The sequence below is a fragment of the Camelus dromedarius genome, chromosome 30 (genome assembly GCF_036321535.1).
Source record: "Camelus dromedarius isolate mCamDro1 chromosome 30, mCamDro1.pat, whole genome shotgun sequence".
Taxonomy (NCBI): Eukaryota; Metazoa; Chordata; class Mammalia; order Artiodactyla; family Camelidae; genus Camelus; species Camelus dromedarius.
This window is the reverse complement of record NC_087465.1, coordinates 1,653,709-1,669,945: the sequence shown is the minus strand read 5'-3', so window position 1 is coordinate 1,669,945 and position 16,237 is coordinate 1,653,709. Positions and strand designations below refer to the sequence as shown.

At 42.2% G+C, this 16,237-nt stretch overlaps 1 protein-coding gene across 2 annotated transcripts in view; it reads left to right on the top strand.

Annotated features, from left to right (window-relative positions):
* PCMTD1 (protein-L-isoaspartate (D-aspartate) O-methyltransferase domain containing 1) overlaps nt 1–16,237 on the top strand; it is a 53,077-nt gene that overhangs the window by 855 nt on the left and 35,985 nt on the right. The gene's annotated exons all lie outside the window — the stretch shown is intronic.

Here is a 16,237-nt window from a genome sequence, read left to right as displayed (position 1 = left end):
GTTTGCCCTCTTTTTAAAATTGAGAGATCCTAACTATATCTTTTTTTTTCTAACTATATCTTTAAAATTGCATATTCGAAAAATTTGGATACGGAGGAGAAAGTATGGTTTTACCAATAGTTTTTCTCCCACTTTTAAAAATTATTATAACAAGTGTTACATGCTTTTTAAGAAAAAATTAAGCAGCCTAACAATGAAGAAGTCTTCTCCCCTCCTCATTTACCCCCATCTGAGTACCCAGAGTAATCAGTCTTCAAGTGTGGTATCTAGCTATTAAGGATTTTTTCTGTGCATGTAATAAGCATATTATAAAAACAAAGTTGGGATCGTATATAGCATACGATTTTTACTGACTGACAATACTCAGCAGATACGTCTCCATTTTATCACATCTTTCTTTTTAAAAACTACACAGCTGTATATTTTATTGCTGAATACTGTCAACGTTTCTACATTCTTTTAGCTTTTAAATAGCTTTTAGCAAGGTCTACAAACTAATATTTTGAAACACAATGTGGTAAAACTTTCAGAACATCTAGGGCCAGTTGGGGATACTTACATATTACGAAGTTGAGTAATGTGTTTACACAGAGCTTAATGGTAGCTTACAGGATTCCGGTGACTTCATAAAGCAGGCTACGAAAATAGTTAATGTTTTGTTTTTTTACGTGCATTTTTCAGAGTAAACTTAAATTCCCTATGGTCAGTTGAAAACAAATTCAGTCCCTCACACATGAACTACCCGTGTGGAAAAGAGGTCAGGTAGAGGGCCAGCAGCTCACAAGCTTGTATTTAAGACAGGTAAAAATGGTCTTGATGGTGAACAACAGGGAGTAAGCCATTAAATGGGAAGTGATACTAACTGCTTACTACTACTAAGACAGAAAGCGAGGAAATCTCAGTTACATTTTATGTTTCTGCCTGCGGAAGAACTGGAGGCTCGGCTGATTTAATCACTGACTTGTATTTATGAAAAACGTGCTGTGTGTTCATCGTGGTGCTGGCTTCCAGGGATGACGCAGAACTGAGTAAGGTAATCACAAAGAACTGTCTGGTTCTAAACATGTGCAGCCTGAAATCTTAGGCCCAGTTGTGTAGCATTTTATTATTTGAGGAAGTGGGTTCAGAAGGAATCAGAAACATCCATGGTATTTTAGTTATCGTTGTTGATAATGCTCTTTCTTATGTGTTTCTCACAGCATAGGTGGCATTCTCCCCATTCTATGGATTTTTGAACAGAGGCTCTGAGAGATTAAGTCAATTGCTCAAGGTCCATTTAGTGCCTTTTTTGTGCTGGTAACTGCATTAGACTCAGGCATGCTTAATCCAAGAACCTGTTTTTTGTTTTGCCATGCTGCCTCCCTTTAATGACAATTACTCTACAAAATTACTGATCTTGGGCTCTCTTTCTCCTTTTTGGCTTGGAAGTGTTCCTTACAAGGTAGAGATATGAACATAATTGTGTGCGTTGAAAAATCATCTAAAGGACAAGTAGTGTGAAACTCTAAATGAGGTTTCTGATGATGTATTATTAAAATACTAAATTCCTTGAGGTGATGCCATTAACTAGGAAGATGGAGATTGCGTTACTTCCATCTCTAGTCACTCCACTTGATGCCATGGTAAATTTGGACACCACAGTAGTTTTAGCTCTTACAGATGTTCTGTTCCTTGCAGACTTGAGTGGATAATCTCATTTCATTTAGTGTTATTTTTATGAACCCATTTATACTATCTGTAAACCAGGATGATGAAAACAAAGAGTGCCCTGAAAAGATTAAAGTTTGCTTGTTTATTTTGGTGTTTTATGGTCTCCTAAAAATGCATAATTGTAGACAGTATAGTGTATGTCATAATATTATGGTGTATTAATCTGTTTTGGTTTTTCAGCAGATGTGACAGCTGTGTGGTTTAAAGAAATATGGTAAATACTGAAGTTAAAGTATGATCAGTTGTAATACGTACTTGAGAAGAAGCTTATGTATAGGGAAATATTTGAGCTTTTTTTCCTGGCAGTTGTTAAGGATGGTAATTAGATTCACATTTGAATGACATAATTGCCATCACTTATTTCTTGAACAACTTACGCTGTGTGTGAGTGGGTTTCATAGTTGTGGGACACAGAAAACAATTCAGCACCAGAAAGATGTCTTTATAATATGACTTCTAGCTGTTGGAGAATGGGGATCCAGTGCTCTGTGTATGTATTCTCAAAAATTAATGAGAGATTTTAGGGCTGATTGGAAGAAATACAAAGTTTACTTTCCAGTTTAGCCCGAAAATCCTGTTGGGGGACATACATTCATGGGTAGCCAGAAATCAATAAACTATTTAGGTTCTATGAATAGTAACAGAAGCATCAGGTGGTACTGTCTAGAGTATAAAATCTAGTTGGGATTTTAAAACTGAGTGTAAAGCAGCTGTTGGGGAATTGCCTAAAAGACGTGTTCCCTGATAATTCCGTTTCTAGGCAGAAGCTAGTTAAGATGAAAGAAAAGCCAAAATAGAGGGGAGAAAACCTGAGAGGTAGTGATCAGAGTGGACAGAGGGAAAGGTGGGCGTTCCTCAAAGAGTCAGGTGTGTGGATGGCGGTCAAGGGAGATGAGAACTTAGAAGTTATAGTTCTTTGAACTTTGAGATACTGAAACAAATCTAATTATAATTATTATCCTATGTTAGCTGTGTCCTGCTGGGGGTTGAGTTGGAATAATTAACATTTTCCAGTAACATGCAGGCTCTTAAAAACTGGCGATAACCACAGTATCGCGTCAGTTCAGTTTCTAATCTCAAGTGTAACCAGCGTCTGAAGAGCTGTGGGCCCTTGTCTTCTGGGTTCTTCCCCGGCCAGCACGTCAGACTCCTTGTCCCTGTGGCCTTCGTTTATGTTCTCATCTCCATTTTGGAGCTGGGTTTCTTCCTTCCCAGTGGGTTGACAGACCCAGGGTTCCCACAGCTCATTCCCTCTGCTGAGGCCCTACTTCTGCATCACCAGCTTCTGTATCTTTCCTGCAGGCTTGTCTTTTGTTGTTTTCCTTGACAGACTCTTTAAGTGGCTGTCATTTTGTTGTCTTGAATCAAATAGATACAGAATTGTTTTCTTTGCAAACTGAATCCTCCTTCCCTCATTTGCTTGTTTATATTAAGGCCCTAACATTTTCTTAGTCATCTAGGCTCAAAATCAAAGCTCTTTACTCTCTCTTTTTTCAGGAATAATTTGTCATTTTATCGCATGTGGTTCCTGATTCTCCTGCCTCTTTTCCATTTTCCCAGCAGTGAAGTACTTTTAATCCCTTTGCTTCAACTGCCATTAACAGGCGACAGTCTAATCCCTAGGTTTTGCCATCCATCATGCCTACTGCTGTCAAATTAATTGTGCTAAATGCAGTCCTGATCATGTTTTTTCCCCCTGCCTGCAGAAGTAAACAAAACAAGAAACCCCAAAACGTACTTTCTTGTGTCAGCCACTGTGCTGCATGCTTTGTCTCATTTGGTCCTCACGATAGTTTAATGTCATAGGTACTTTCCTCCTCCCTAACAGATGGAGAAATTGAGGCTTCATGAGCCTGAAGGAGTTGCTAGTAGGCAGAACTGGAGTTTGCATCCCAGGTGTGTCTTCCCCGTCTGTGATCTCAACCTTTGTGCCTCCACTGAGTGGCTCCTGACCAACTCTGGAATAAGATCCTTGCTCCTCGTTGTTGCCTTTCAAAACTGTGTTCTGTGGCCCTTGTGCTCCTTCTCAAATTTGTTTCTTGTTTTATTCAAACTTTTGGTTTCTGATGCATTTCTGTTTCGAATTTTCTCCCTTTGGAAGTCTTCCACATAGAAGGATGCACTGCATCTCGGGGGACCCCTTCCCTTTCTGGTAGTGAGGTCTCCATGCATTTGCACAGTTGTTTAATCCCCACATGAGAACTTCCTATGCTGAGTTTGTTTTTGAGTACTCTGACAGCTGTAATTGGATCATAAAATGCTTGAAAGCAGAAACCATGTCTTCTTATCCCTTGCGTCTCCCAGCAGATGATCAAGAAATGTGTGTGAATGAATGTGAAAATGATCTCTGGTCACCTGCCCCGTTAATGGCATTTCAGTAGTATTTGATTTTAGTTGGTAGATGACATGAAATGGTTGGAGTTTTTAATTGTGTGTGTATGTAACACAACCAAATTTTCTTGTTGTAGGCTATCAAATGAGTTCAATTTTCAGATTGATTGCTAGGTAATTAAGATAAGTTGTTTATTTTTAAAAGCTGTTTTGTTTTTCTATACGCACATGTCTGAGTTATTGACAGTTATATAGATAAATAGTATATGAATATAAATTCTCAAAGTCAGCAGTTTGACATTTGAATTTTTTTCATGCTGTTGAATTAGACACATTTTTAAATGAACTGCAATATTATTATAAGCTTTTCAGCCTCACAGCTTTCTCTGTGCTTATTTGGATATGAAAGAGTAGTGCTCTGCCTGTGCTGCAGAGCTGTTTGTTCCTTTTGGTGATACCCAGAAGCTTCAACTTTTTGGTCAGCTGAGATGCCCTCACCTGGATTGTACGGAACTCTGCTTCCTGAAGTGCTCATGTGAAATCTCAAACTGTTTTGAATCCATCAAGGTTAATAGTTACTGTGCAGAGGATAACATTTTATATTTCTCTTGTATCTACCTTTGCATCTTATATTGTGTTACAGTTTAGCTACTTAGTAAGTAATTAGTTTTTGCTTTATGAAATAAAAATAAAACACTTTCTGTTAGGAGTTGAGAATGCAGGACACCTTGGTGACAGGGAGACGTGGGTATCTTTTTGGAATGCTAAGTGCATGATTATGATGGGGTGAGATTGATTCTCAGACTAATAAATTTGTTAGTCTACCTGCTCTCAACTTTATAAAATATGAAAATAGTCGCAGATATTTCTCTGAGGATAAAATTTTTAAGCAAATTTAAAATATTAATTGTTTTTGAAAAGAGGTAATATAATCACATGATTCAAAGTTGAAGTGGTATAAAATGTGTATAGACTGAAAATGTCTCCTCTTCAGCCTCCCACTTTCCCTGCTGGGAGGTAGCCACTCATCTCTGGAATGATATGAGAGAAACATTTGTATACAAGTAAATTTGAATAAATACTATTTTTCTTTCCAGTTACTTAAAGATGAGGTACATTGCAAACAATCTCACTTGCATTTTTCATTCAGTGTATCTCTAGTATTCTATATAAAGAATTTCTTCATTCTTTAAAAATGCTTTTTTGCAGCTTCCAAGTATCTGTTACATATTGCTACATATATAGACTGTATGTATGACAATTTACTTAACCATATTCCCTACTGAAGGGCATTTAGATTCTTTCCAGCTATTTACTTTTACTCCTGTTGAGGCAGCAGTTTGAAGGAAGAGAAATAGAAAGTAGCAGATCTTTCTCTCTAGGGAAAAATGAAGTTTGAAAGTGGAGGTGGATGTTTCTTGGTGGGGAGCGAAATGGATTCCTTTGCTAAAGGCCAGATGATTGATGGTAAGTGTGTGGAGGGAAAGCTGGGCCCACGTGAACATGCTCGCCGGAGTCCACGGTCCACAGTAGGGGTGGCAGTGGCGACTGGTAGCAGCTCCCATGACTGATGGTCTGCTCTGGGCAAGGGCCAGCTCTGCGCGTGTTAAGAATTTCTGTGCTTGGAAGTGGTGCTTTCTGGAAACTCATCTCTGGGACCATGGCCTGCAATAGTATATTTGTCACAGGGATTCTGTTCAGGGAATGAACTGAGATCCCTGTATCATCTAGAAGGCAGTGTCATGGCCAACAATACAGTGTATTTTATGAGGTCGTTAAATTTTTTATTGTAGAGTTATTGTATGTTCAGAGATAAGATTTAAAGTACCGAAATAAATGAAGGTAAGCAAATTCCTCCTTCAGCAGACCTCTCCCATCCACACCTGTACCTCATGGGCTGCTTGGGTAATGATAATTTTTTTAACGGTGTGGTGAATCCGTTCAGACTTTATGTGTAAACAAAAATAACATTCATGCATCTTAAAAATGTCAGTCAGAGTCCTACTGAATAGCAAAGAGTAAGAATACTAAAAGTCAGAATTGTCTGGACTGACAAGTAAGGTGACGATGGGGTCCAGGGTGCATGGTGCGTGCTCTGCCCCTCGGCCCAGTGGCGCTGTAACCGCTGTGCGTCACTGTGTGATGTGTGGTGGCTGATGAGGCTCCAACTGGCCCGCAGGTTACTCCGGACAAGTCATTCAGCGTTTCTCAAGCTGTGCTTTATTTTTATTTATTTTTTTATTTTTTTAATACTGTAGTAGACACTGCCTACTGAATAGTGATGAATTATCTTTTCTTTGTTATTTTCCAGTCATTCTGTCCTAAATATGGGACTTGAATGTTTTTCTGATAGGCATCAAAAAATTAGGTTTTAGGTGTTTGATATGCCGTTTCTTTTTATGCTGCCTAGGTCCATTGGTTCATGTTTTCGTAACAGTGGTTCATTTGCACTGACTCATTCCTGAACACCTGTGATTCTGTTTTGGTCACTTACACAAACTTTATTGGCCATGTAGAAATAACAAGTAAAAAGGTCATTGTTTTTGCTCGTCCCCAGACCCTGCCACATGTAATAGCAGTAAGAAGTCACTGTAGAAAGACTAGAGAACGTGGGTAAAAAAGAAACAGATTCTCGGGACTGTAATCACCTGGGGTGACGTTCCTCTAGTTAATTCTGAGAGTTAACGTGTGTTAATGAGGACACCAACTAGACGAAAGCCTAGCTTTATAAATCCAGCTGCCATATAAGCGTGGGAAACGCAAGTGCTTGAATCTTCTCTGACCTGGAAGCTCTGCCAGGTAACCGAAGCTGCGGCAGGGCCCAGACGTAGCTTATCAGGTGGTTTGCCCACACGACCGCCCAGCGCTGAGTGGTTAGCTGTCGGTGATGGGAGCCACGCGGGTGTCGGTGGCTGGATTAGTGTCCACCTCTGTTGCTGCTCCTGGATTAATAGTTCAGAGCTTTCGTTCTGATTACATAGCATTCTGTTTTTTGTAGTCCATCTTCAAGATGCTGGATCTTAAATTTATTAGGAAGAAGTATTTAGAAATGCCAAAGCTTACTAACAAAAAGTGAGCCTTTGTTTTACAGTATTTAGAAGGATGGCATATTTTATCCCTGTGACTTCTATGAGTCCTGGTACTCTTGGGCTCATGTTTGCATGGTAGTCTCTGGATGACTAGAGTGGATTTTTAAATTCTTGGTCATCTCAAGACTCAAATATAAGAACAAACTTAGGAACACATGAAGGTAGTCACTACAATTTTAGTTTTAAGAAAAAGCCTGGCAGTGATCTGTAGTGATTTCCCAGGTATTGTAAATCCCATTCTGAAAGAATTACTTCAGATATTTCTTAGCCATTTTAATGGTTTAATGCACTTGACTTCTTTTCCTGCAAATAGTGATTTGAACCTGTATTATTTTATGAACCAGAGAAATTAGAAATGGAAAAAGAAAGATTTAGACTTTTCTACAGTGATTTACGTGAATATGTGTACTGTAACTGTTCATGAAATTGGTTTGGTTCTAAAGCAAAGGGAGGGGAAGCACCATGGTCTTAAAATAGTTAAGCTACCTTATTGTTTATGGCAAAAAAGCTTTATCTAAGCTTTATGTAAGCTTTCATTTTCTTGTTAAGGACTTGTTCAGTTGTCAACTTTTTATTTTAATGATCCCTGGTTTTATTGTACCTCGCTATTACAGTTTATATATCTGTGGGTGCACGCTGTGTACGCACGTGTATGTGCACGTCCGTGGCTCACAGCTCCGGGGGCACCGTTCGCACCGGGCTCAGTGTGATTGCCCTTCCCCGTGTCGCCCCCGGAAGTCTCACACTGTCTTTGTGTGGTCTTCCTGGAACTGTGCAGTACGAGATGCTACTATGTTGGTGGTTTAACATTTTCACACTTTCTTGTAACTTTCCATTTATTTAGTCTTTATAATAGTCTTGTCAGAGAGTGTCCTGTCTGATGAGTATCATAGGTCTGTTTTATAAACACATGAACTCAGAGTTATTTCCTCTTTTTGAATTTGCTTTCTTTTCTGTGAAATGATCTGTAGTCTTTAAGGACAAAGGGCTTGGTGTCACATGGACCTAGAACTCAAAGCCAGTTCTGTCTCCTAAGCAAGTTAACCCCTTTCCTCAGAAATAATACTGTCACACAGTTTTGTTAAGATTAAATGAGTTAATATACGTAAAAATGGCAGAGCTTCCTATGCAGTAAGTGCTCAACACTGATAGGAAAAGTAATGATATTTCACGAGTCACACTGCTTTTCCAAGATCACAAGCTTGGCCGTTGCTTGGCAGAGCGAGGGACCTGACGCAGCAGCAGTGCCCATTCACGCTGGAGGCCGGGCTCGGGCACAGTCTCACCGTCGGTACTGTGTGTGCAGATCTGAGGTGAAGAGGAGGAGGAAGGCCTGGATGTAGCTAGGAAGCTGTCAAGGACAGACAGGCTGTGGATCCACGTTTGGCTCCACAGAGTTGTGTGGAAAACAGCAGGTTTGAATCATCTGGTCAAAAGTAAGAAATGAGAAATGACTGCCTTGAGAGGGAAGGACAGAATTCTGAACTGTGGAGTGTTTGTGCTGCACACACGGACCCAGAGGTGTTCCTGCATGCCCTGATCACTAATACTTTCACGATGATTTGGAAACCATCAAGGAATGTTGAATTATACTGGATATTCTCTAGGACTCTGGAACTGTTACACTGTAGGAAGAATTTAGTTAATTTGTTTTAATCTTTGAAGTTTAAAGAGCTATCTTTTACTTATCTGCAACATTAATCCTTTTTACTGTCAATGATGTTAATAGAACTTTTTAATTAAGTTTGAATGTTACGTTATTTCATTTGGTTCTTAGAACTGAGGTATAGTTGATAGTAAAGTTGCTGGCCAGTGGTAAGGTAAGGGCCTGCAGTTCAGACCCTCATGAATATGCTGGATTCTGGGCCTTTCTCTCACTGTTAGCCCACAGCTTATTTATAAGGGTCAGTGTCTGCTTGCTTCCTTTTATATCTGTATTAGTGGTTCTGTTGTGTAGAGCATTATTAAAATCAAGTCCTGCTCCAGATTGTCTGGGTGTTCTTCCAGCTCGTGTATCTTCCCATTCATCTGTAGTGGTGCGCAGAAAGCATCAGCTGCAGGGCAGTCTGTTTTGAAGAAGGTGCTCCCTCTTGAGGCCAGCGTGGAATGGCACTGCATTAAGGTTTGGACAGTTTTGAATCTGCTACAGATAGGCTGGTGTGAGTATCAGCTCCCATGTGCAGGGTCTTAACTTGGGCTGAACTGAATTCTTGCCAGCACTCAGAATGATTCTGTGTAGTGACTTCCCACTGTCCTAAAAGTAAGGTCAGGAATTGAGCAGATTTGAGCCCTAAGCAGTTTTAAGCTTAGGTACAGTTCCTCCCAGGGGTGTAATATATTAGGAATGCTGAAGTTTTTTTGTGATACTTTTTGAGGGTTAGTAGTGGGCATACATTTTCTTTTATAAGAAAAAATGATTACATGGTTTAGTAATACTTAAACCAAAAAGTTAATGTTTTTATTTGTTGCAGTGTTTAGTTAGTACTTCAAATTGAGTTTCAGGGTTTTCTTTAAAGTCCTTGAACACTTAGCCTGTGGTATAGTTATTACTGTTCAGAGGACTTGGGGCTGCCTTCACGTGACTGTGCATCGTGTATTGAAGAAAATGAGTTCCAAGTGCTGTCGAGGAATATGAGCATCTCTCTTGCCACTGATTATCCTTGTGATCTCTTATTTCACTTCCTGTATCTTGGGTGAGAAGGAGGAGAGGAGGGAATGGATTCAGTCCTCACATGTACAGATTTAAGTAGGATTTGTTTGATTCTCTGTGGAGCAACGTTCTGCTGTAGAGTTTGGGTGGTGCAGTAGGCAGACGACACCCCTGTCCCCAAGATGGCCATGCTGTAATTCCTGGACCCTGTCAGTGTGCTTCCCTGTATGGCCAAGGGGAGTTAAGGTTGCTAATTAGCTCACGGGCCTAGTGTAATCTCAAGGTTCCTTAGAAGAGGAAGAGGGAGGCAGAGTGACAGGGACTTGGCTTCACATGGCCGGCTCTGAAGGGGGGGGGGGGAGCGCCATAAGCCAAAGAAAGCAGACGGCACTAGACTCTGGAAAACGCAAGCGTGACCCCCCACCCCCTGCCCGTAGAGCCTCCAAAAAGGGACGCAGCCCTGCCGACACCTTGGTCATAGCCCAGTGAGACCTGTGTTAGACTCTGATCTCCAGGACTATAATGTGATAAACCCGAGTGCTTTTAAGCAGTTTCATTTGTGGTAATTTGTTATGGCAGTGATAAAAAACTAATAGTTTTTTTTTTTTTAATACTGTAATCATTTGATTCCTTAGGGAAGTGATTGCTAAGCAACCTCTTCTCCCAACAAAAAATACTGAGGTGACATTTACAAAACTGTTAACAAAAAAGTTAAAACCAGTGCTACTGTGTTTAAATGGGAGTGGCCCTGAGCCTTGCCAGGTGGGGTTTTTCTCTTACTTTTGTAGTGTCCTGGAGGCACCTTTGAGTTTCTAGGCCTTTGTCCTTTAATGATAAAAGTGGTATATTTGGCAGGTGAATTGAAATGGTATGCAGCATACTGTTGACTTTGGGAGAACCCCAGGTATGAAGACCATTTTGAAGTTAGTTGCAGTAGTCTAGCTAAAATTGATGAAGACAGCGAAAGAATGGAATTGTCACTACGAGCAGTGGGAGTAATTGAGGAGAGTAGCTAGATAGAAAGGTGAGAGGCTGTGGGGAAGGTTTTGGTTTGCGATGTATTTAATTTGAAGTGATGGTGGGAACACCCACTCTGTGAAATTAGTCTAGTAACTTATTAATTACACTGGATAGTTTGTATTGAAGAGGAGGGTGATTTTGAATCAGCTCAGCAGAAGAAAGGAGAATTACATACCTGCCCTAACTTCCCTGAGGCAGTATGTTGGAGGGAAGCTTGGACAAAGTTAACAGCGGTTTAAGTCACTTTTCTGGCAGACAGAAGCTGGGGTCCTTGTGAAAATGCCAGGTGGAGTCTTTCTGGTTTCGGGGACAGAGTCTTGTATTTGCAAGAGTAGAATATATGGTTTGTTCTCAGTAGGAAAGGAGGACTGTCCTGTGCATTCACTGTAAATACACATACGTAAATTTTGACCCTAGGCTCACCAGCAGTAAATAAAGGGAAAATTACAGTAAGGTAGTTGGATAAGCCAAATTACTAGAAATTACTGTCTTTGAAAATATTTTTATTCCTCCGAAACACATATACCTCCCTGCTGAACACACTAAAATAAAACAAATGTGCTATAGAAACATGAGGGTGTGTTTCTGGCAGTTACTACCCTTCTCTGGCCCAGTGTTGCATTTTTAGGACAGCAGCAACATTTGTGTGGCTTATTTAGTGTCTTTTATGTTGCTTTCTTCCAGAATTATTTTCTGCTAAATGAGTAGTAAGACAAGTTCATTGAATTCTTTTCTGCCTGTTTTTATATTTAGTTTTCCCTCGTGTTCCTACAACTCTGGGACTGCTTTTTCCAATGAATGTGTTTTGGTGGCCTGGTCTTCTTTTCATTTGAAATGCCACTAGCAAGAAAAAGTAGCCTTTACTCTCGCTTATCTCTGGCATCTCTTTCGAGACTTTGGCTCTACTGTTGTCCTGCTCCTTGTTCCCTTGTGAATTTCTGTTTTTAGCCTGCCTACTATGCCTGCATGAAATTTAATGACTTTTTCACTGGTTTTATTTTATCCTTTTCCAGGTGTGCTAATGATCAGTGAAGTCTATACAGGGAAGCAAGGGTTCCAGAAGGATGTGATGCTTCGGTGAACAAGCTCATGTGTAAGCTGACTCCCAGTAGATGAGGCCACCTGGCATCCTTCTGTCTAAAAGTTTGGCTCAGCGATGTGTCTCCTGAGCTGGAACTTGAGGACAGCAGGACGGGTGCTGCTGCCCTCAGTCCTCTCGGTCACTGTTGGCTGTCTGACCTCCCTCTGTGATCAGGATGGGCAGCTCTCATAACACAGAAAAGCTGGTGACCAGTGTTTAACACAGGAAACTAAGATAAAACACTTTCAGATACTTAGAAGTTTAAAAAAACAAGGACGGTGTGAGGGAGAAGCATTGGAAGATATGGCAACTTAAGGCAGGTCCGTGGGACTGCAGATGTCTGGGGTGGAGCGTCAGTGGCTGGGGGCGCCCCGCTCATCTTCCCGCCTGCCTGCTTGTCCTTCATTTCCTCATTGACCTGAATGGAGGCATTCAGTCTTCAGGCTTGTGTCAGTCTAGTCCAAATGGGAAAGAGAAACCACGTGGTCATTTGAACAGGCAGAGTTTAATGTAAGGAATTATTACCTGAAAGGGGATTGGCTGTGAGTAAAGAGAGCTCCGAAGACTCTGGAAATGGCATAAGGAGCAGCCCCTACCCCTGGGTCTACGACTGAGCCCTCGGGGGAGAGGCCATGGGGGCTGAGATCCAAACCTGGTGAGAGGGCATAGGGCTCACTGAAGGGCGGAGGCGTTGCTGTGGTGCCTCCTTGGTGGAATTTGCTGAAGTCTGCTCTCTGGGGTGCTGGGGAAAGATGTTCGCAGAGAGGTGTTTGACCAGAGGCTGTGTTCTGCAGACCATCCGAGGGAGGCTGCGGAGGAGCCTGGTGCGGGGGAAGTGGGGCTGCCCAGGTCAGGATGTTGCTGGAGGAGTGAGGCGGCCGCTTAGGATGAGGAGGGGAGGGCAGCACGAGGCAGTGCGTGGGGCCTTGTTGGTGGGACTGACATGGTTTGGGAAGGAAGTGATCCTGGTAGATGTCAGCAGATGATGGCCCGTGCGGTGGACCTGGCCCTCTGCCTGGTTTTGTGTGGCCTACAAACTAAGAATGGTGTTTACATTTTCAAACGAGTGGGAAAAAAAATAAAAGAAGAGTGATATTTTATGATGTGAAAATTATGTGCAGTTCAGGGTTCAAGTCCATAAATACAGTTTGTGGATCCCAGCCATTCTGGCTTACTCGTTCGTGGCTGCTTTTGCTCTCCAAGCACGGAGTTCAGAAGTTGTGATGGAAGCCGGCCTGTGAGTCCAAAAAATCTGCTGTCTGGCCATTTACAGAAGTTAGCTAGAGGACTGGGCACTGAAGATGAAGTGTAGTGGAAATTAGATGTAAGACAAGCTTGCAGAATAAAAGATGGATTCAGAGGGGCAGTGGGCGAGCCGACCCTCCATTTAGACAGCGCGGTTGTTGGGGCTTTGGAGCTTGCGTTGGCGAAGGTGCCAGGCCGATGGTGGGAGCTGGGAGCAGAGAACCTGCAGGTGACACATGAGCAGGGAGCGGACACTCAAGGGTCTCAGTGTGCGGGAGGAGAGGGCAGTGTTCGCAGACAGAGTGGAGTGAGGAGTAGGGATGCAGCACCTTCTGCAGCAGGAGGGGAGCAGCCGTCGTCAGTCTCGCAGGTCTTCATGAACAAGGAAAACTGTGCATGTGTGTTTTCTGTAGCTTTCTCTTTTCACTTGTATGTGTGCTCATGTGTACATACGTGTGTATATATATATTTTTTAACTCGTATCATGAGTTCATCATGTTGACTCCTCCAGTTCCATCCAGCTCATGAGTTGTATCCCCACGGTCATGCCCCAGTCTTTCCAGGCTTTGGTTTCCCTCAGACAATCGTACGGTTATTGAGATCTCATTGAAAATTGGCGCCTAACATCCAAAGTATTTTATATGCACTTATTATACATTACTACTAGATTTTTATGCATTTGATGAATATTTCTTGAAATGGGGACACGCTCATCTGTGAGAGGACTAAGCAGGTCTCTGCTAAATCGTGGAAGGAGCTGTTGAGTGCTCGGTGTGTGTCAGGAAAGTTCACAGGCAGTTTTCGTGTGTTATTACGTATATTTCTGACTAATCCCGCGAGGTGATTGTTATTATTAACACTGTTTTCCCTGTGTAGCAGCCGAGGCCTAGAGAGGTCAACTGTGCTTCCTGAGGCCACGTAGCTAAGAAGCTGTAGAACTAGGCTCCCACCCCAGAGCCCCCGCTGTGTCATGTGAGCTTTCATGTAACTGTGGTTTTTATGTTAAAAGAGCACTTTTCTGTTAGACTGGGACTCACAGTGGACATACACCTTGACACCAAGGTACTTTGATATACTGGTGTTCATTCTCCAGATGGCCCTTGTAAGGGTGGCAAATGAGCCAGGTGCACTTGCTGCATTCCTGTGGATGAAAACTCTGCTGAATTCTGACCGGTTTCACATTGCTGAGTGTTGTGCCTCAGCACTGTCCCCTGCGTGCCTGTCAGTTTCCGAGACATACATAGGCGATCGGTTTTTGTTTATTAAATGAAGAAATCATCAAATGAAGTCTTTGTGCTGAGCACTTAAAATAGCCAAATGTAATACTGATTGCCTTGAGGAACTTTTTGTTGAGAGAGCATTCAGTGGTTTAAAATACACTGTCGATAAACATAATTTTACTCATACGGTCTGACTGCTGTTTATAGTTTGAAGACCAATCTAATTAAAATGAAATAATTTGTTATTAAAGATCTTTAGTTCTGTGAATTCATTTTAGCCAAATTGAAAGTAATTCTTAAACATTTTTCTGAAAAGACACTAAATGTGTAAGAGACTGATCTCCTTGAACAGAGACCATCTCTGTGAACTGAAGCCTCCTTTAACATTCTCTCCTCCTCGTGTCTGGGTCCTGCTCATCTGGCAGGAAGGACCCAGGGTGAAGAAGCCTTTAGTGCAGCCTGGAGGGAGGTGCTGGGCTCTGGTTTAAAGAGCTTCCCAAGCCTCTTGGTGGTGCAGTTTGGACAGCTGTCTCAAAACGAGTTTCATCAAGTGAAGAAGCCCTTGAGGACGGGTTAATCGTTTGAATTTAAGGTGAGCCTCCTCGTGCTTCCTCTAGAGCCCCTGGTGTTATTATGATAATGTAGTGATGGCAGTTCATTTTTAAAAACTTCTTAAGCCTTCTCTGGGTTAGGAGTAAAAATAAGGATAGAATTGTTTGTCCCAGTAATTAGTATCAGTGCGGTGTGTGTCTGCATTTCCTAAGGGTCTCAGACCTACATTTCTAGTTGTTTTCTTTCTGATGATGTGAGTATTAGTAGTGGTGTGTGATGTAAGATCTGTGAGTGAGGCCAGACTCCACCTCTGTGTTGCTTGCGAAATCTGGAATAGTCTACTCCTTTTCAGTTGACTTTTGTCATTTGTGTGGTGTGGGCAGTACCACCTGTCCCGTGTAAATACCCTAAGGTGCTTATGAAATCACATGAGTTGGGACTGATACGTAGCGAGGCTCTGCTCTGTGGAGCTGTAACTAGTGTCTGTAGATAAAGTGACTGTTGTGGACTTCAGGAAGATGCCGTTTTATGATGCTGAAGAACTCTAGTCCGTCTACTTACATTCTTTGTTTAGTAAAGGAGTTTATTTAGATTTTCTGACAGTTTTTAAAAGTGCCATCAAAACAATTTGATTTAATGACTTTATCTTCCAGTTGAAAACACCAAAATCAGAAAAGATAATGACTTGCTTAGAGTCACCTTGTGTGACGAGGCCAGCCTCGGCATTACATGGAGCCACGAAGTGCAGCTGTGGTGGGAGCTCATCTTTTGGTTTCTTCTATGACAGACTAGTGGAGGGAGCAGACACAGGTTGTCTGGACTGTGGTAGTTCCCAGACCGTGTAATTTTGCTTTGGAGTATTCTTTTATTTCCGTTTGAATGTTGTTCTGTGTGAATTCATAACTTTTCAGATGAAATAAGCCCCACTTTGAGGGCCTGGCCTGGGAGGAGCCAAGGGTGTGCTCTTCCCTCCTGCTGCCCTGGGCTGTCGTGTAGCGCTGCTTAGTGTTTCTCGAAGAACTGAAAGATGATGAGCAAGACTCCTCCAACGCGAGTAGGTCATTGCCCGCGGACTGCTTTGTCAGGTCAGAGGTCCCCGGGAGTCCGCGTGCTCGGGATGTTCGTGTGTCCACTTGGGGCCATGCCCGGTGGCCCACAGGCTGGCGCTGGGTGTGGGGGGCTTGAAGAGGTCGTGTATTCAGGTCTTTGAGTGAAAGGAGAGGGGAGACTTTTGGAGCTACGCGAAATTCTGTAACTGTCAAAATAGGGAAATTTCAGAGTGGGTGGCGTCCAGTTTGTCCTTTGTCACCTCATGTCCTGCACCTTGAACTCTGAGCCG